The sequence below is a fragment of the Lagenorhynchus albirostris genome, chromosome 12, assembly GCF_949774975.1.
Source record: "Lagenorhynchus albirostris chromosome 12, mLagAlb1.1, whole genome shotgun sequence".
In the NCBI taxonomy this organism is placed as follows: domain Eukaryota; kingdom Metazoa; phylum Chordata; class Mammalia; order Artiodactyla; family Delphinidae; genus Lagenorhynchus; species Lagenorhynchus albirostris.
In genome coordinates this window covers 35,779,594-35,802,247 of record NC_083106.1, presented here as the reverse complement: position 1 = coordinate 35,802,247, position 22,654 = coordinate 35,779,594, and the positions used below count along the sequence as shown (strand labels likewise).

General features: G+C 36.8%; 1 long non-coding RNA gene across 1 annotated transcript in view; it reads right to left on the bottom strand.

Annotated features, from left to right (window-relative positions):
- Positions 1-16,946: 16,946 nt before the first annotated feature.
- LOC132530364 (uncharacterized) overlaps positions 16,947-22,654 on the bottom strand; it is a 29,745-nt gene continuing 24,037 nt past the window's right edge. The window contains exons 4-6 of the long non-coding RNA XR_009543778.1: positions 19,566-19,832; positions 17,938-18,068; positions 16,947-17,130 (exon numbers count right to left, since the gene is read on the bottom strand). This is a non-coding gene — a long non-coding RNA (uncharacterized LOC132530364). The remainder of the gene's footprint in view (positions 17,131-17,937; positions 18,069-19,565; positions 19,833-22,654) is intronic.

The following is a 22,654-nucleotide window of genomic DNA, read 5'->3' as shown; positions in this document are numbered from 1 at the left end:
GTGAAATCAAGAAAACACTCCCATTTACCATTGCAACAAAAAGAATAAAATACCTACGAATAAACCTACCTAAGGAGACAAAAGACCTGTATGCAGAAAATTATAAGACACTGATGAAAGAAATTAAAGATGATACAAATAGATGGAGAGATATACCATGTTCTTGGATTGGAAGAATCAACATTGTGAAAATGACTCTACTACCCAAAGCAATCTACAGATTCAATGCAATCCCTATCAAACTACCACTGGTGTTTTTCACAGAACTAGAACAAAAAATTTCAGAATTTGTATGGAAACACAAAAGACCCCGAATAGCCAAAGCAATCTTGAGAACGAAAAATGGAGCTGGAGGAATCAGGCTCCCTGACTTCAGACTATACTACAAAGCTACAGTAATCAAGACAGTATGGTACTGGCACAAAAACAGAAAGATAGGTCAATGGAACAGGATACAAACCCCAGAGATAAACCCATGCACATATGGTCACCTTATCTTTGATAAAGGAGGCAGGAATGTACAGTGGAGAAAGGACAACCTCTTCAATAACTGGTGCTGGGAAAACTGGACAGGTACATGCAAAAGTATGAGATTAGATCACTCCCTAACACCATACACAAAAATAAGCTCAAAATGGATTAAAGACCTAAATGTAAGGCCAGAAACTATCAAACTCTTAGAGGAAAACATAGGCAGAACACTCTATGACATAAATCACAGCAAGATCCTTTTTGACCCACCTCCTAGAGAAATGGAAATAAAAACAAAAATAAACAAATGGGACCTAATGAAACTTCAAAGCTTTTGCACAGCAAAGGAAACGATAAACAAGACCAGAAGACAACCATCAGAATGGGAGAAAATATTTGCAAATGAAGCAACTGACAAAGGATTAATCTCCAAAATTTATAAGCAGCTCATGCAGCTCAATAACAAAAAAACCAACAACCCAATCCAAAAATGGGCAGAAGACCTAAATAGACATTTCTCCAAAGAAGATATACAGACTGCCAACAAACACATGAAAGAATGCTCAACATCATTAATCATTAGAGAAATTCAAATCAAAACTACAATGAGATATCATCTCACACCAGTCAGAATGGCCATCATCAAAAAATCTAGAAACAATAAATGCTGGAGAGGGTGTGGAGAAAAGGGAACCCTCTTGCACTGTTGGTGGGAATGTAAATTGATACAGTCACTGTGGAGAACAGTATGGAGGTTCCTTAAAAAACTACAAATAGAACTACCATATGACCCAGCAATCCCACTACTGGGCATATACCCTGAGAAAACCATAATTCAAAAAGAGTCATGTACCAAAATGTTCATTGCAGCTCTATTTACAATAGCCTGGAGTTGGAAACAACCTAAGTGTCCATCATCGGATGAATGGATAAAGAAGTTGTGGCACATATATACAATGGAATATTACTCAGCCATAAAAAGAAATGACATTGAGCTATTTGTAATGAGGTGGATAGACCTAGAGTCTGTCATACAGAGTGAAGTAAGTCAGAAAGAGAAAGACAAATACCGTATGCTAACACATATATATGGAATTTAAGAAAAAAAAATGTTATGAAGAACCTAGGGGTAAGACAGGAATAAAGACACAGACCTACTAGAGAATGGACTTGAGGATATGGGGAGGGGGAAGGGTAAGCTGTGACAAAGCGAGAGAGAGGCATGGACATACCATGCCTCTTTGGCATACACTACCAAACGTAAGGTAGATAGCTAGTGGGAAGCAGCCGCATAGCACAGGGAGATCAGCTCGGTGGTTTGTGACCATCTAGAGGGGTGGGATAGAGAGGGTGGGAGGGAGGGAGACGCAAGAGGGAAGAGATATGGGAACATATGTATATGTATAACTGATTCACTTTGTTATAAAGCAGAAACTAACACACCATTGTAAAGCAATTATACTCCAATATAGATGTAAAGAAAAGAAAAAATACCTATGATTTTCCCATTTATGTAAATCAATAAATGCTGCAGAAAATTAAAAAAAAATGATAGCAATACTCCCCAAATTAATTCCCCACAATCCTTATCAAAATCTCAGCTACGTTTTTCACAGAAACTAACAAGCTCATCCCTAAATTCATATGGAAATACAAAAGACTCATAATACCCAACAAATCTTGTAAAAGTATAACAAATTTGGAGGACTCATACTTCTCAATTTCAAAGCTACAGTACTTGCCACAAAGCTACAGTAATGAAGACTGTGTGATACTGGCATAATGATAAACAGATCAATGGAACTGAATGGAATAGAGAGCCTAGAAATAAACCTAAACAATTATGATTAGTTGGTTTTGACAAGGGTACCGAACATTCATGGGGGAAAGAATAGACTTTTCAACAAATGGTGCTGGGACAACTGGATATCCACATTCAAAAGAATGAAGTCAGACAAAGAAAGAGAAATATCATATGATATCGCTTATATGTGGAATCTAAAAAGAAACGATACAAATGAACTCATTTACAAAACAGAAAGACTCACAGACTTAGAGAATGAACTTATGGTTACCGGGGGTGGGGGGAAGGGATAGTTAGGGAGCTTGGGATTGACATGTACACCTTACTATATTTAAAATGGATAACCAACAAGGACCTACTGTACAGCACAGGGAACTCTGCTCAATGTTATGTGGCAGCCTGGATGGGAGAAGAGTTTGGGGGAGAATGGATATATGTATATGTATGGTTGAGTCGCTTTGCTGTGCACCTGAAACTACCACAACATTGTTAATTGGCTATACTCCAATATAAAATAAAAAGTTAAAAATAAATAAAGTTACTGAGGCTTAAAAAATGAATGAAGTTGGACCCCTATTTCATACTACATACAAAAATTTACTCAAAATGAATCGAAGACCTAAATGTAAGAGCTAAACTATCAAACTCTTAGAAGAAAACATGGGACTAAATCTTCATGATCATGGATTAAGAAATGGCTTCCTAGATATGACACCAGAAGCACAAGCAACTAAAAAAAAAAAAAAAATAGATAAACTGGGCTTCATCAAAATTAAAATATTTTACATCAAACGACACTATCAAAAAGGGAAAAGATAAATCACAAGATGGGAGAAAATATTTACAAATTATATATCTGAAAAGGATCTAGTTTCCAGAATACAGAAAGAACTCTTACAACTTAGCAGTAAAAGACAATCCAATTAATAAATGAGCACAGAATTTGAATAGACATTTCTCCAAAGAACATATACAAATGACCAATAAGCACATGAAAAGATGCTAAATATCTTTAGTCATTATAGAGATGTAAATCAAAATCACAAAATACCACTTCATAATCACTAGATGGTTGTAATAAAGACACAATAACAAGTGTTGCTGAGGATGTGGAGAAATTAGAATATTCATACTCTGCTGGTGGGAGTATGAAATGGTGCAGCCACTTTAGAAAATAATTTGGCAGTTCATCAGAAAGTTAAACATAGAGTTACCATATGACCCTGCAATTCCACCCCTAGGTATGTATACCCAAGAAAACTGAAAATGTATGTTCACACAAAAACCTGTACATGAATGTTCATAACAGCATTACTTATAATAGCCAAAAAGTAGAAACAACACGAATGTCCAGCAACCGATGAAAGGTTAAGCAAAATGTGATCTACAGTGGAATATTATTCAGTCATAAAAAAGAATGAAGTACTGATACATTCTACAACATACATCAACCTTGAAAGAAGCCAGTCATGAGAGTTCACAGACCATATAATTCCATTTATAGGAAACGTCCAGAACAGGCAGATCCATAGTGACAGAAAGTAAATTAGTGGTTGCTTAAAGAGAGGAGGGGAAGTGGGGAGTAACTGCCAATGGTTATGGGGTTTATTTTGGGGATAATGAAAATGTCCTGGAATTAGTGATGATGGTTTGACAACCTTCTGAATATATTAAAAACCACTTAATTGTACACCTTAAAAGGGTGAATTTCATGATATGTGAATTAAACCTCAATTTTTAAAAAATCTGAATCTAGGGAGTAACAAGTTGTATCAAATGGACTATATATTCTGGGGTGTACTCTGCTGTGTTACATGCGCACAGTGAGGGTAAAGTTGAAGACAGGGAGAGGTCTATCACTTAAAAAATGAACAAAATCAATATTTTTTTTTCTTCAGGCAGAAAAACTATTATGCACCCATGACAAGGAGGTTAGTGACTATTTCCAGAACTGATGCAGACTTTGAAAAATGAAGTGCCTCGTGCTTAGATATGTCATTGGTGGTTTTAAGACCAAAAATGCAAGGTGTTTAAACTCCTAGATCACACTTTTCTATTAAACAAACAAAAGTCAGGGCATAGTTATGTTTAATTTTAAATCTGCACCCCTCCCTAATCAGGCTCTCTAGCCAGAGGGGCTGTGACATTTTCCGCTGTCCTAGTTAGCATGGTGTTTTGAGATGAGAGAAAAAAGCATATCACCAAAACAAGAGTTTAAGAAAGACTTTGTATTTGAAAAGACTCTACTTTTATTTAAAAAACAAAAACCAAAAAACAACTGAATAGTTTTTGCACTTTTACCACAGAGAAAATATATACCATTTCAGGATAGCAGTTACCTCCAGAGAGGAAGGGAAGAAGTAATGAGGAGAGAGGAGAGATGGATGGGGGAGGCCTCTATCTTTAACATTATGTTTTTATAAAGATATAGAGAAAGCTAAAGTATTTACATTTGTTGAATTTTAGTGATAGACATATAGGCATCTATTATTTTAATTTCTGAACTCAATATTTCAAAATTTAAAAACTATTTTTCAGTTATTTGATATTAAAAACATGATATATTTGTCACTGTAATAATATTTTCTCAGCCTGAACACATTTTATGCTTTATTTTATTTAAAAAAATTTTTTTCTGGTTGTAGTTAATAATAGCTAAGTACTGCTATCAGCTGGCAGAAAGTTCTTAAAAATACATCTGGTCAGTCATGAAACATTTATTCAGGACCTACCATGGCACCATGTGCCAAGTGCTATAAAATTTGCTCACGAGACAAAGATAATAAGACACAGTCTCTGTCCTCAAAAAGCTCTCATCCTAGTGGATAATTCAGACAGATGAATGCACAATCCCAATACAATTTAGTAAGTGCTAAGAGAGATGTATGCACAGTAGGTATGGACTCAGAGAAGGGAGTAAAAAAGCAAAATCTGTCATATATACTCCCTCTTCTCCCTAATGAGTTAATAAACACCAGATACATCAACCCTGGGTGGGGGAGAGGGTGTGGGGAGACAACAAAAGTATTTATTTTATCTAGCATAATGACACAACCCACTGAATGTGGGCCACAACTATAATTTCCCCCCCTGTAATTTTTTAAAGCTTTAATTTTATATGTTTATTTTAATCAAATGCATTTAGCCAGCTATGAAATTTCTGCATACTTATACTAAGGAAACTTTTGTGGCTAACATTTTTTACTACATGGAAGTCATCGTGCATGGATTATTTCATTAAGTCTTCATAATGTCTCTTGGAGATAGGTGCTGTCTGTATCCCCATTTTACAGATGAGAAGACTAAGCCTCAGAGTAACTAGAAAAAGTCTCCGAGTTTGCTCCAGTTAAACGGAGCCCTTAACCATCTGTCCATGCTACATCAATGTCACTTATATAAGGGAAAAATTAAAGATCCGCAGAACCCTCTATTAGCACAGAGAATATTTTTATCATGATGCTTGGAATTCCATCCAATTTTCAAAATGAAAAAAGCCCTTGTAATTATTTGCCTTCTTATATGTTAGTAACAGAGTGCTTGTATATTTAATCTTTAGCTCCGTAAAGTGTGCAAAGGGAAACCAACCTAAAAGCATTCATTTTCTGTGATCAACAACTGGATTAGGTTCTGGTCAATTAAAATGGTCTCCCCAGGCTTCTCAACAGGATGGTGGTTGATGTTAAGAAAGAGTCCTTATTGAGACCTACAGACTACTTTATTAAAAAAAAAAAAGAAAGAAAACAAGGATATCATTCCTCAGTGGAGTTTGGACTAGGGGGACACGGTGCCATTGGCAACCAGCAGGGTGTTAGAAACAAACAAAAAGAAAAGCCATGTATTGTTTAATAGAGATCTGCCACTGAAGAGACTCTTATCAGAACCTCTTTGTTCCCAAGGCTGGGAGGATTTGCCACAGACTCACCAAACAACAAGAACACAAGCACATCGTACAGAAGAAAAACACATCAGAAACTACCCAGGAGCCCAGGAGGTCAGGGATATAGCCACCTCGGAGTGGGAGTGCAGAGGCTGATTTTTCAAACAGCTCTCCAACTTTGGGAGATGCCAAACTCCTGGGACAACAGGGGCTGAAGCTTCAGGGCTGCCAAGAGACACAGAACTGTTGACATTTAGATGAAACTTGAAAGAAAGGGCCAAGCTGCTGTATTTTTATTGTTTTAGTTCAGGTCTGGGCTAAGTGGGCTCCTGTGTTTCTCAGTGACCCAGCCACCTTCGGACTACACACCCATGAGAATCCTTCCTATCCTATCAAGTGTGCGAACAAATTTGGTTAATTCTTCTCCAGAGAGATCTTGGCAATCACACAGCAGGTTGTGCCTCTCACACAAAGGCATTTCCTTGTATTTCAGTGACCTTTGCTTTTACCCTTCGCTTCCCACCTCTGCATGCCTCCCTCAGACACTGTGCTACATATGTCGTGGCTCTGTGAACTCCCAAGACTTCTTCCGTTCTCTAATAAAGAATTCTTTGACTGAGGCTTAGGTCACAATAATGACAGTGATGGTCCTCAAAGAGGCCAGGCCAAGGCTGAGGGGGCATCCAACTCCCTGATAATTCCCTTCATTGGAAATAATGCATAAAGCAGGAATTCTATCTGGGTGGCCCGGATTTGAAACTTACTTAGCTTCCATCTTTTCCCTTTTATAAGAACACAGATTAAACAAAAGGCTAAATTTTGCTAGAGTTTCAGAAAGCAACATTAAAATGGCAAATAACCTAAACAAAGTGACTTATTTATTCACAGGGACAACTATGGAACCATAAAAAGCATAAAAGCACTCTGTATGAAAATGCAGATAGCATTGTGAGTTAAGAATTCAACTAAATATTTAGTTTATATTCTCCATTTAAAATTCTGAAACCTACCAGGGATAACTAAGATCAGAATCTGATGGTTCTTAGTTTGTCTCATAAGGACACAATTCAGAAAATGATACTTTGTATGTACAATAATCTCAGAGAAAATATGGCCCCCAAGTTTGCAGTTTCTTAGAAAGAGAGCTCTTCTGTAATGGCTTAGAATTCCATGTGGTTGTGATATTTCCAGAATGAAGGACTAAGTCAATCCTGATGAAACTTTGAAAGATGCCACCAAGTCTAAATGTTTCAAAGCCAACACTTGAACTGCTAAATCATTCCCTCTGTTTTAAAGGAGTGATTATTTGATTGGCAATGGGGGTGGAGAGAAATCCTTCACCAGTAATGCATATGGGCACATCATCTCCATGATTACATATGAAAGAGGATGGGATCTGGGGAAAACCTCCTGATTCATTCAGACACACAAATCATCCAGAGGAGGGGGTTACCCCATTTTCTCTTGAACTCTAGTAGGAAATTTCCCATGCCATAATTGTATTTGTTATAGTGCGCTGATCAAAGTCCATAAATTCCTCCATCTATCCTCATTCAGGGAAACCATATGGCATTACTAGGAGAGTCACATGTAAGGCTGGTTTGTTATATACATGATTAAATACCCATGCGGGAAAGGAACACTGGGGAGAGCAAAAGCATTTAAAAGAAGAGACTAAAAGCATGAACTCTAAGAGACACGTGGATATATATTCTACTCCCGTAAGATCTAAAGCAGTAGGTCTATACAGAAAACATACTACAGTATGATCATTAAGAGAAAAGAGGAGGGATTCCTGAAAACAACAGGTTGTACTTCTCAGCAGCTGTCCACATAGAGCCATTTAGGTCTTCATCAAAAATTCTAGAAGGCAGATATGGTTATTCTGAAATTTATTGTATCAGACAGTCTTATGATCTTGTGCTCTGTTTGGTAGCAAGGAAAATACCATTTAGTAAAAAACAAGGAGGTAGCATTTTTTTCCCCTATCAGATTGGTGAATATGAGAAAGTTTGATAATTCCCAGAATCTGTGTAGATACAAGGAAATAGATACTATTGGAGTAAGTAAGATTTTGGAAATACTATTTAACCATATTCATCAAATTTTTAAATTTGCATAAACAATGGCCCCACAATTACATGGTTAGGTACAAGATACAAAAATGTATACACACCTATGAGTATCTATTGTAGCAATTTTTATTCTAGCAAAACATGGAAGATGTCTGAATATCTGATAGTAGAGGAACGACTAAATGAATTAGAATAATCCATTCAATAGAAGAACATGTCACCAGTAGGAAGGAATAAGGTAAATCTACCTATTTCTGTGTCCAAAACTTTTTAACTCATAAAATAGGAGTCTACTTGTGAAAAGAGAGAAAGAAAGAAAGAAAAGAAGAAAGAAAAGGAAAGAAAGAAAAATTTTAAAGCATAAGACACATCTGATAAATGTTTGTTTATAACAAATAATAGAAATAACATAGAAAACATTTTAATTTCCATAAGAAATTTTTAGTAAAATGCCCCCAAGAAGTGGGAATTTGAAGAGAAAATGATTTTTACTTTTCATTTTATACCCTTCTGTTTGATTATTTTTCTTTTAAATAAGCATATAATTTTTAAAAGCTAACTTGTAAAACATCACCTATAGCCCAAAGTTTCTCTTTTTCCTAAGAAACCTTTACTGAAGTACAATTTATATACAATAACATTCACTGATTTTAGGCGAACAATTCAATGAGTTAAGATGAATTGTATACAGTCATGTAACCACCATAATAATCATGATATAGAATATCACCATCACCCCTAAAATTTGCTCCTATCACTCTGCTACCAATCCCATAACCCTATCCCTGGGTCCCAGAAACCACTGATTTGCTTTCTTTCACTAGTTTTGTTTTTTCTAGAATTTCACATACTGTAATCATATAAATTTTGCTTCTTTTTTCAATTAGCATAATACTTTTAAGATTCATCAATATTGTTATATGTATCAGTAGCTTAATCCTTGTTACTGCTGAGTAATATTCCATTGTGTGGATATACCATCGTTAACCCACTCACCAACTAATAGCCATTTGGGTTCATTCCAACTGTCAACTATTATAAATAAAGCTGCCGCTTTGAGTATTCAAATATAATTTTTCTATAGACATATGTTTTCATTTTTCCTCAGTAAGTACCTAGGAGTGGAATTATTGTGAAACATCTTAAGTTTCACTGATTTTTCTCTATTTTCTTTCATTTATTTCAGTTCTAATCTTTATTATTTCCTTCCTGTGCTTACTTTGTGTTTAATTTTCTCTAATTTTCCTAGTTTCTTAAGGTAGAAACTTAAATCATGGATTTGAGAACTTTCTGTGTATCTAACAGAAATTAATGCTCTAAATTTTTATCTAAACACTGCTTTCAGTGCACATATTTTGATAATTGTGTTTTCATTTTTATTCAGTTCAAAATAATTTCTAATTTTCTTTGTAATTTCTTTCTTTGGCCCATTTTTTAAAATGGATTTGTTTTCATTTTCAACTATTTGAAGATTCCTCAAATAGATATCTACCTGTTACTGATTTCTCATTTAAAATCATTGTGATTAGAAAACATACTGTGTATAATTTCAAATGTTTTAATTTTATTGAGATTTGGTTTATGGCTCAGAATATGATCTACCTTGGTGAATATTCCATGTGCACATGAAAGGAATATTTTTTTTTAACATCTTTTTTGGGGTATATTTGCTTTACAATGGTGTGTTAGTTTCTGCTTTATAACAAAGTGAATCAGTTATACATATACATATGTTCCCGTATCTCTTCCCTCTTGCGTCTCCCTCCCTCCCACCCTCCCTATCCCACCCCTCCAGGTGGTCACAAAGCACTGAGCTGATATCCCTGTGCTGTGCGGCTGCTTCCCACTAGCTATCTACCTTATGTTTGTTAGTGTATATATGTCCATGCCTCTCTCTCGCTTTGTCACAGCTCACCCTTCAAAAGGAATATTTATTCTGCTGTTGTTGAGTGAATGGTTCTATAAATGTCAGCTAGGTCAATTTGGCTGATAGTGTTGGTCAGTCTCCTTTCCCTCAATGAGTTTTCTGTCTACTTATTCCATCAACAAAGAGGACTGTTAAAATCTCCAGCTATATTTGTAGGTTTATCTAGCTCTCTTTTCATTTCTATCAGATTCATTTCATATATTTTGAAGCTCTTTTTTTACGTACATTAACATTTAGGTTTGTTAGGTCCTCATAATGAATTTACCACTTATCATTATAAAATGTCCCTCTTTATCCCGGGTATATTCCTTATTCTGAAATTTACTTCAATATTAATATGGCAACTCCAAATTCCTTTTGATGAGTGTTTGCATAGAATATCTTCTTACATTCTTTGACTTTTATGCTATCTATCTTTACATTCAAAGTGGGTTTCTTATAAAGGATAAATAGTGAGGCTTACTTTTTTTTAATGTGACAATCTTTGACTTTTAATTGGAGTATTTAGACATACCCTGTACAATATGGTAGCCACTGACCACATGTGGAGATTGAGCACTTGAAATATGGCTATCATAAAATGAGATATGCTTCAAGTGTAAAATACAACAAGTTTTTGAAGACTTAGTCTTACATGAAACCAAAATAGAAAATATCTCAATATTTATCTAATTACATATTGAAATATTTTATATACTTTGGGTTAAATGAAGTAAATTATTAAAACTATTTTCATACATTTTATTCATCACATGAGTATTAGAAAAATTTTAATTATGTATGTGGCTCACACTGTATTTCTATTTTAAAAATCTAGTTTGGACAATTTACATTTAATATCATTGTCAATGTGGTTGGGTTTAAATCTACTATACTAATTATTTTAAGACTTCAGAGTTTTAGAGAAGTTCTTGGTTAACAGAAAAATTGAGGGGAAGTTGCAGAGATTTCCTATATATCCCCTACTTCCATACATGCATGCATAGCCTCCTCCATTATCACCATCACTCATCAAAGTAGAGTAGTACATTTGTTACAATTGATAAGCCTATATTGATAAATCATAATCACTCAAAGCACTTAATTTACTTAGGGTTCACTCTTGGTGTCATAAGAGTGGGTTTGGACAAAAACGTGTTTGGACATTCTATGGGTTTGGACAAATATATAATGACATGTATCCATCATTATGGTATCATACAGAGTATTTTTACTGTCCTAAGAATCCTTTGTGCTCTTGCTATTCATTCCTCCTCACTCTTACCCCTGGCAACTACTGAACTTTTTACCGTCTCTATAAGTTTTGTCTTTTCCAGACTCTTGTATTTGGAATAATACAGCATATAGTCTTTTCAGATTGGCTTCTTTCACTTAGCAATATGCATTTAATGTTCCTCCATGTCTTTTCATGGCTTGATAGCTCATTTCTTTTTAGAGCTGAATAGTATTCTATGGTCTGGATGCACCACAGTTTATTTATCCACTCACCTACTGAAGGACATCTTGGTTGTTTCCAAGTGTTGGCAATTATAAATAAAGCTGCTGTGAATAACATGTGCAGGGTTTTGTGTGGACATATGTTTTCAACTTCTCTGGGTAAATACCAAGGAGTAATTTCTGGATTGTGTGGGAAGAGATTTGACTGTTGTCACTTGTTTGATCACAAGGAAGGAAAGGGAGGGTAGATATTGGTAGATAAAGTGATTGATTATTACTTTAAATATTTTTCTGCCATCCCCTTTTAGGGAGTCCAATAACATGTACGTTAAATGGTTTGATATTGTCTCACATTATGTCCCACACATGACTAATACTTTGTTCACTTTTTCTTAGTCATTTTTCTTTCTGTGTTTCAATTTGGATAGAATCTATTGTTATGTCTTTGAGTTCACTACTAGCCTTTTCTTTTGCAGTGTCTAATGTGATGTTAATTACTTCCATTGTACTTTTTATTTCAGACTTGTATTTTTCAACTCTAGAAGATTCACTTTCGTCTTTTCTATATCTTCTGCTTCCTCTGATCATTGTGTTCATGTTGTCCTTTATCTTTCTCAATATATAAGAATATATTTATAACTGCTGTTTTACCACCTTTATCTGCTAAGTCTACCTTCTGGGTCATTTTTGAGTTTGTTTTTACTTTAGTGATGATCTTATGGGTTATATTTTCCTGTTTCTTTTTTCTTTTTTAATAGTTCTTTATTGGAGTATAATTGCTTCACAATACTGTGTTAGTTTCTGTTGCACAACAAAGCGAATCAGCCATATGCATACACATGTTCCCATATCCCCTCCCTCTTGAGCCTCCCTCCCATCCTCCCTATCCCACCCCTCTAAGTCATCACAGAGCACCGAGCTGATCTCCCTGTGCTATGTTGCTGCTTCCCACCAGCCAACTATTTTACATCCGGTAGTGTATATATGTTGATGCTACTCTCACTTTGCCCCAGCTTCCCCTGCCCACCCCATGTCCTCAAGTCCATTCTCTATTTCTACCTCTTTATTCCTGCCCTGCAACTAAGTTCATCAGCACTATTTTTTTCCTGTTTCTTTGAATGTCTAATAATCTTTTTGTTTGTATGACAGACTTAGCAAATATTATATTTTTAGCTGCTGGATTTTTTGTATTCTTTTAATATTATGAAGCTTTTCTGGGACACAGTTTTGTTGCTTGAAATCAGTTTGATTCTGTCAAGGTTTGCTTTTAAAATGTGTTAGGGTACGTCCAGAGCAGTCTTTAGTCTACAGCTAACTTGGTCCTTTTTAAGGATTCTACCTAATGCCCCATGTATTAGAATATCTTTCTACTCTGGCTGGTGGAAACCTGAACTATTCCCAATCTGTCTAAGCTCCAGAGATTATTCTACCTACTCCTTTGCAATGGTTCTTTTCCCAGCCTGAAGAGTTTCTTCATATGCATGTTCATAAAAGTATTCAGTCAAAGGCTTGAAGGAACCCCTCTGTACATCTCTCTAAATTCTTTTTCACTTGGTAGTTCCCTTTTTCTGGCATTTTTCTCTGCAAATTCTAGCCATGTTGGCCTCCCGAACTGCAAATTCTGTCTTTTTAATTTAGAAAATTATCTAAGATCTCTTTGGATTCCCTTCCCTGGGTTGCAGCCTGGAATCTCTCCCAAGCAGTAAACTGTGGAAATCATAGAGTTCTCTTCATTGTTCCCTTTCTCTCAGTGATCACTCTCCTCAGCTGCCTTTGACCATGTCTAAAAACCATTGCTTCATATATTTTCTCTGGTTTTCTAGTTGTTTAAGGTGGAATGTATATTCAGCCCTTTATTATGGCCTACACAAGGATTTATAATTTGTAAATAATAGGAATACAAAATACAGATAACACCAAAACTATCTGAATAAGCTTTACTTTTTATGAGACCTCAAAATCTTAGATTGCCTTCTGGTCATATTTCTAAGAATCAGTTATCATATATTATAGTTCTGCAGAATGGTATTGTATATATATAAAATTCTGGGAGAGAATATTACATCTTTTCTCCACCCCCTCTCTCACTATCATCCTGGGTGAAGCCAATATCTACAGACAATTGCTGCAACTCTCTATTTTCACAACACTTCAAGGTGTTGATTATTTTCTCAGTGCCTGTCAGATCCATCTTCTGAGCTTCTCTGCTTCTTTCTGCCTCTTGTTTAGACTTAACCAACAGGAGGCCCTGGCAGGAGATCTAAGAGTAGAAGGAGACAGTGATCCCATCCTCACACATCCTTTTCTAACCAAAGTTTTGCCAATAGCTGCATTCATCTAGTTATGGCCAGAGCTCCTAGGCACAGTAGCTCTCGCATGGCTACAACACCAGCCAGGGTTCAATAACACCACTCCCTCTCCTTGGTTTTTTAAGCCTAGGGATGAAAATGGCATGGCTTTCTGTCTGTACTCATTCCTGAATGTATCACCATCCCTTGTTGGGTTTTTTTGTTTCTTTGTTTTACCTGCTCACACCTCTGTGAACAGTCCTTTTATTAAACTCTCTCTGGTTAATCCTTACGTGGGTTATTCGTTTCCTGCTGGGGCTTCCGCACCCCGAGGCCACACTGTTAATGCTTCACCTTTGAAATCACAAACTCAATATCCCAATCTTTGACAACAACTTCCTATCCTTTCAGTTCTTTATTTCCTGCGCCTGATCCCTCCCTCTCCTGCTTCCCCATCTTTCAGCCTTTTTCTGGATTTATTTTCTTCCCGATCCAGCCTAGATTCAATAGTTCTTCATTTCACTCTTATGTTCCCCTTTTATAATAGTTGTCTCCATTTCAAGAGTTCTAACTCCTCAGCTTGGTGTTCAAGTTTTTTAAATACTCTGGGTCTTTACCTACAAAATGAAGAGTTGGATAACATAATCTCTAAGTAGGATAATCATTGCCCCCAAGCAGGTTGCTTTCAAGGATGAAAAGGGGAACTATTCATTATTGCACCAGGACACAGGAGAGTCTCAGTGAAACTGGGCATGTGACCATCTATCTCTATAGCCTCTTCCAGCTCTAGAATATATGATTATAGTACACACATTAAAACCAGAAAATATATCTCTGTTTTTCTGGAGTCATGAGGTTGCAGCTTACTATATGCTCTGCTTAGTGAATACAACAAAACATTTGGAAAAAATAAAGATAAGAATAAGAAATCAAAGGCACAGAGGTAAGGGTTGTGAAGTGTGAAGACAGTGCAAGAAGATCCACAAACACATGTTTCCTTCCAAATCTCAGGCTTATCAGACAGTTGCCCTCAAGAAAGGCCCTGCTTTTTCTAATAAACAGGTGGAAGTGAGCCCACAGAATATTCTACCCATTTGGCTATAAATCTAATGCCTTCTTGCCTACTTGTCTCTTCTCTTCCATTTTCAGTTTTCTGTTTCAAACCACACAGAAGCTGATGCTCTGCCCTGTGTGCTGCCTACTATCCCACAACAAAAAGGCTCTTCCAACTGAATAGCTGTGGTCGCCATGGTAGCTGGGGGTCATAAACTCCTGAGCTGTGGGTCTTGGCACAATTCCATGCATTATCTGCATCCTGGTGCAAATCAGTCCCTTTATCTAATTAGTAGGCTTACAAATAGCCACCTGCCTCAGAGCTTAACCATTAAAGATGCAATATTGCTGAATAGCTTGAGACAAGGGGTGAGGATAACAGAAAACTGAAAGCTGATCTTAGCGAGGTCCTTCTCTCCTGGCTACAGACACCTGCAAGCCCTGGCCCACCCACACAGCAGAAGTTCAAAAAGAGGCCGAGAACAAATCGCTTCTGTCTTCTTTTCACTGCTCACCTTGAGTGTCTCTTGATCCACTAGCCTCCCAGAAACTGGGCCTGCTGACTCCTGCCTATAGGACATGCTTGACCATTCCTGCTCAGGGGCCCAGCTCTTCCCTGCCTCAGAGCTTCCTACCTGAAGCAGCCAACCCTGTCTCTATTTCTAGAATTTGACCAACTGCCCTGGCCTGCTGTAGTCCACATCCTGGTCTGGATACTTCAGAACTATCTCCTGATTCACCTGAAAGACTCTATCCTTTCTAACTTGCTTACATGCTAAAAGTTCCTTGTGCTAACGAAACATACTCCAGATACATATTATCCGGATGTTTGTCAGGTTCATCTTTTTTTCTTCCAGTAAAAACAAAATTATTTTTATTCAACATTTACTATGTAGAAGCAAATATCTTCCTACATTCATTCTATTAATAATAATAAATCTAGACTGTTAAAAAGTTGAAACCAATGCATTCTGAAGGTATATAATGCAGTGAATCTGACTGTTGCGTCCTGGGCTGAATTTCAGAAATGATACCAAGTGCGTGGGATGGATGGTGCTAAAGAGATGGCAGTGGACTCCAGCTACGACTTTACAGTTGATGCTGTGGTGCCACATTTGTGTGTTTCTATCTATTACAAAAGCAAAAGAGGATTCTAATCAGCATATCCACCATGAGCTTCTGGAATTAAAACAGACTGAAAACTCACCCAATAGTCTCTTTTATTCTGGGGGATATTTATTCCAGATGTGCAGAGCAAGTACATGCCTCACTATAATTTTATTGTCATGTAATGATTTCAAAATTTCCTGCTTTTTATTATTGTGTTATGTGTTTATGAGAATATATATCCAATAGAAACCTATTAAGCTAGGAAATGATTATCTTTACTATGCTGGTAATGGTCGGTCAAATATGAAAACTATGGCAAAGAACTTAAAGTAGAAAATCTTTACTAAGTCTTTTCATTTATTCTTTTGTTGGTGCAAGCTATGATTTCTTTTGTTTTAGTATCAGATTAGTCACTCCAGTTTGAAATGATACCAAGCAACAAGGTTTCTCATACTTCCTGAGACATGCTGTTCCAGAGGCTAGCAGATCTGACTGATACAGGCTTCTTGATATTCAGATACAGTCTCTTTCCTTGAAGTTTCCATTGTTCCTATTTATTAATTTATATTTCTAAATAAAAAATATCTTTAGGGTCTCTGAAAAGAAGTAAGTGTTTTGAATCTGTGCAAGCAAAAATGAAGCCAGGCCAACATTCCCTCCCTGCCCACTGTGAACCCCCCGCCCCCAGGCAATTCCAGGAACAACCAGATTAAATAGTTATGCCCCAACCAAAGCCTAAAGGCCATTATTTAGGTTTCTTCTGAGAAAGGAGAAACTACAAACTTAAAAACAATAGCTATCTTTGTAAACATTTTTCACTTTTCTTCAACCCTCTTAAGTAAGAGTTGCTAAGCACTCACCACTGTATTCAACACAGATTAAAATATTCCTGTGTGCAGTTATCTTTTTGGCCACTTCTAATCATTCTTACCTGGTGTTCAACAGTAATCTTATTAAACAACAGCATCCAGTATTTACGGAGGTGTTGTCTTCCTGGTACATAAATGCCTGCTCAATGTCTGATTTCTCTCCAGACTTTAAACTCCATGAGGGCAGGGACAGTTCATTCCTTAATCACAATTCCAACCCTGTGAAAAGATGTTTATAACAAGAGGTGTGCCATGATGCTTTTATTGTTTAGGAACTGTGAAGAAGAGTAAGTTAAAATTCTATGCCTTTTGAGAATTACAAAGAGCATTAATAAGTCTTAGTAACTTCTTAATAATATAAACCAATTTACCATCAATTAATGAGCAAAAGCAGTGTCTGGGCTTCAAAAAAAAAAATGGAAAAGGTATGTTTGCTGAACCTATGACTCCAAAAATTAAAGAAAAAAATTTCCCAAACAACCATTGTGTTGAAAGGATACCCCATTTGACACCTGTTGAGTTACTCAGAGGGAGCTCTGTAAACCTAAATTGCATCTTTCAGAAACACCTGAGATAATCTGTAATTTCTCACATGGTCTTTGAGATCTAACTTTTGACTTAAAGGTAAACTTCCCAACTTGACAAATTTATAATTATAATTAATAAATATAAAATCTTTTTTTTCTCCAGACTGTCTTGTCCTCCTCTACAAATCCCACAGAGGACACAGTAGAGAGGGCAGGAATGCAAAGGAGGTCTGTGGTTTGGAACTGGCCCAAGTCAAACTGAATTTTTCTGAATATACATTGAACTGTCAGCAAAGAACACCACGACCCAGAACTTGAACAAAGGGAAAACCCCACAGCCCTCTGAAGTCACTAGTTCCATGAGGTGTTTTCCAGGGATTATTCACGTGTTTAAAATGTGTCCATCCAACCACCAACAAAACCTCCTCATGAACATACCACTGGAATGATTTCCCTTTCTCTATTCCAGGTGAAATGTGCATTCCTCTGAGCAACTCACCTTTGAGAGCACTTGCTGGACCTATAGATTCTCATATCCACTCTGAGACTTGCGGTATAGGGTCCTGCCCTCATCTTAAAAGGTCTCAGGAAACTGATATCTGAGATCCGGGACTGCAGGATGGTCAGAACCTGAAGGTAAGCAAAGGGCCTCAATTCTTCCCGAAGCATCACCTGACAGAGACAGCCTAGCTAACATTGTAGGGTTCCTGGCAAAGGTGTACGGAGAGGGGAGAAGGGAAGATGGAAACAAAGACAGCTAGCTTACTGCTCAAGACTGGCCCATCTCCCCTCATTCTGGGATGACTAATTGGGAAAACAAAAGGTAAGTGAGAATCATCTTCCCTCATGTGTTTATTAAGCTCTTAAAGAGGAATTCTCTGCTGACTATGTTGATTCATTTCTTTATACCTTAGGAATATAAACTTAAGATGGCATTAGTGGCACAGAAAATAAAGAACAGACCGAAGCATAGAGTTAAACAACTTTAATCATCAGAATTCTAGTGTCTGCTTAACTAGTTGTGTGAATATGAGCAACTTAACTTCTCCAGGAACAATTTCCCCATCTTCTAAATGAGAAAGATGAGGCCAAAATTTTCTACGATTACTTCTAGCTTTACCTAGATAATGAATTTTTATGAATGTTGCATGTAAGCCAAGTAGAAAACATATGCAGTAAGATATAGGTGATAATAGTATTAAAAAAGAATCAGGAAGGACGTGTGTCAATGAGAATTTGCTGCTCTTTTCCAGTCATCCTGGAGAAAGTTATGAAAAATAAGGAATGTATTAATGTGCAAGAATGTCTGCCGAACTAAAGGGTACAAGTTTTCTAGACATGAGTTGTAGCCAAGGAGATAAAACTTAAGGATGGAGTAGAAGTATTAAGGAAATTTTTCCTAGAAAGGAGCAAATATAAATAGCAGGGGTGGGGAAAATAGACGTTAGTAAACTCATAAGAATCAGAGAGCTAAAGAGCTTTGGAATAGGATGTGAGGACTCAGACATATTTGAGAAGGTATGTCATGGTCAAAATGAAGGACAGAAAAGATGACTCAAGCCCATCATATGGATTTATAGAGAAGGCTGATGGTGGTGGCCATGAGGCTGAGGAGGGTAGTAATAACAGCTACCATTTATTGAGCACTTACTAAGTATTAGAACACTTTGCTAGGAAATGTATAAATACCTTGTCTAATTTCTAGAACTCTCTCTAAAGGATATTGTGATATTCATCACATAGATAAATAAACGAAGACTCAGGAGACGTGACTTCTCCAAGAGCTAACCCATGTCTCTCTGTGCTATTTTCAATACACCATTACTGTTTGCCCATGAATAGGAAAGCTCCTCATCCAGGGCTTTGGGCAATCAAGAATTATTAAGAAAAAAAGTAGTCAGAGATAACCATCGATAGATCAGATGGAATTATTTCTCCTCGAGCAAAGGGACTGTGTCTTCCTTACCTACTTGTTCCCTGCACTTAGCTCAGGGTCTGGCACAGAGAAGTGCCTCCCAGATGCCCCTTCAAGGAAAGACTTGCTGCCCAGCTGCTGAGAGTGGGGTGAGCCTCCAGCTGCTAGCTCCATCAGGGTTGGCCTCTGCTGTAGATAAATAATTGCCTCACCTGAAATCATGCCTTTTCCGGAAGACTGCATCCAGTAACTGAGCAAGAGGGGGAGAATGGTGTTGGAGGATAAAGGCCTGAAGCTGATTTGAGACAACTCTAATGGGCAGTCTGACGTCAGAGCTCCCCGTTCAATGAGCTGAGATCTTGTCAGTTCTACTTTGCAATTTGACTTCTCTTGGCCCAATTCTGCTTCTGTCCCTTCTTTTCACAGGTGTTGATGCCTAATAAATATCTTGGACTCCAGATGCTTCCAGAGAACACAACCTGCAACACACCCATTATGTGTCTAATAAATATTTGAGAAATGAATGGATGGATAAAGTGGTATGAGTTAAGGAGCATTTTTAGAGATTCCTATACCCTCAAAAATGTTCCCAGTAGCTGGTGACTGAGATTCTACAATCAGAGGTTTATTCCTTTTTCTTAGTGCTTCTGCTCTTATAAATACTCATGAGGTAAATAGCATGTTAAACTTATTGGACACATATATCCTAGTGTACTGAAAGCACATTCTGAAAGGAGGAGAGAGAAAAAAAGCATGAGAGCACTGATCAAAGAGCACTAAGGACTTGTCTTCTGCAGCTCAATCATTCAGAAGTCGAGCAAAGTGAAACCAACACAGAAGAACAAGGGAAGCGCGGAGGTCATTTCAAAGGGAACATCATTTCCTTATTTATGCTCCCTTGGTGCTGCTTGCACGTGAATTTCCACTCTCAGATTTTTTTCAACCCTGTGGCGATAGAAAGATTCCATCATACTAGCAAAAAAAGAAGCTCAAGCTTTCCAGTGAGCCTTTTTATTAATTATCACTATCATAATAACCATCATCATTATCATCATCATCATTGCTATAATAAGCAAACATTATCTACTCATTTTAAGTGACCATAGTGCCATAGTCACCGAAGTCATTCTCCAGGCTTTCTTCTCCTTTGTATATCATTATTTTGAATTTTTCTTTAAGACAAAATGAAAATGGCACGTCTACTTTCGTATACAATGATTTGCAAACTCAACCTCTCCTTGGGTCAACTGAAGGAAAATATCTTCTACAACTGAATAGCTAAATAACATTGTTACCTCAAGATACTTTCAATCTTTTCTTATAAATACCTTGATGTATAGAAGATTTTCACTTCTCCCTTAATGTCTTGCCTCTAAGTAAGGCCTTAAAATCTGAAATAGTTTTTCAAAATGCAGTGCATTTATTTCTGTTCAGAAAATGTTATAGGTTTTACCTTAGTTTGTTTCATCCCAAGCAGTTTTTTTTTTAATCTATGTAAATACAAAGTAATTGGAATTGGAAGAAGGAAAAATCACTCTAAGGACTTTGTGCACCCCCATAACTGCTTTATTCTCCCTGTGCAACAGTGGCTGATGATGCTTTTGTCATGTCACTCATCCTTAAAAGCCTGTCCAGCTCTCTGAATGCATCCCCTACTACAGCCACACTATCGCCCCCTGCCGTTCCCTATCCACTCAATATTCCTTTCTGCCAATGGACAGTTTTGCTCCTCCTCCTGATACCAGGTTTTGAAAGAAGAAAAAAAAATTATGTATTTCTTAACTCTGCATTCTCATTTAAAATCTCTCCCTTCTGCCCCTTGTTCTCACCCACTTACCACCTCTCCAGGTCACCTCTGACCCCTACACCTCCCCAGCCATTTCATCGTTAACTTTGTCTGAGTCAGAGGAATGATTCATGGAATCATAAAACTCAGGGTGGAAAAGAACCTTAAAGGTCAGCGAATTTAACCACCCAACTAAGTGGAAAAACCAGCTTTTATTTTCATTCTTTCTTCCCTGACTTCCCAAACTCAATTGCAAGCATCAGAACAATGTCTCTAGTTGTTATGGAACTTCCCGCTTTGGATATCCTTTTAAACAAGGTAGGTTCCCCTCTCTCTGAGATAGCTTAGGTAGAGTCCTGTCAGTGGTAGACAATGGATTACAGATGAGGAGACCAACAATCCTCTGAATATAAAGTTGGTTCCTCTCTCAAAAACTGTTTAAAGATGAGCATGTTTATTTCACTTGCTCCATTTATTCTATGGGCCAACTAAATATTGTCCCCAGAAAACATAGACAATTCAACAAAAGAAATATACAAATGGCCCATAAAAATATTAAAATATAATCAACCTAAGTCATGGTAAGATAAATAAATGGCAATTTAAATTACAGTGCAATTATATTTCTCATCTATCATATGGCAAAAATTTAAAACAGGCACTCTCATACATTGCTAATGGGTGTGTACAAAACCTTTATGGACAGGGATTTGCAATATCTAACAAAATTACGTGTGTGTCTACCTTTTGACCCAGCAATACCACTTCTAGGAATTTACCCTGAAAATACACCTCCAAAACTATAAAAATATATCTGTACAATATTACTCAGATTATTCATTGCAGTATTGTTTATAATTGTTAAATATTGGAAACCAGCCTTAAATGCCCATTTACAAGAGAGCACTTGTATAAACAATGGTGCATCTACACAATGCAGTACTAGGCAACTGTAAGAAAGAATGAGTAAGATCTCTATGGAACCAATATGGAGTGCTCTCCAGGATATATTGTTAAATGAAAAAAGAGAAGCATATTTACAGTGTTATTTTTGTGTAAGAGAGAAGAGAAATTTAGAAAATACACATATAACTACTCATCTGCACATAAAGAAACACAGGACAAAATAGAAACTAATAATATTGGTGAAAATAATAAAAGGAATAGTAGGAAATTACACCACTCTTTATATAATCCTGACTTGTGGAATCATGTGAATGCTTCTTCATATACTCAAGAAAACAAGGATGGGCAGAAACTAAAATGGAATACAAACAGAAACAAACAAATGAACCAGTTGGGAGACGGGGGAGAAAACTAACTCAAGTAACTTTTAAGTGGAATAGTTGGACTATATATCTTCAGGCTAAAAACAAAAAGTGTTAACAATTATTGAAGTGCAGTCAGCAAGGGTTTCTTTCTATCACTGACATAAATGTATGAAACTATTTTCTGTATATTCTAGGATTAAGCACATAAGTAAATATACAGTGGTCAGTGGGAGCCCGATTCCTC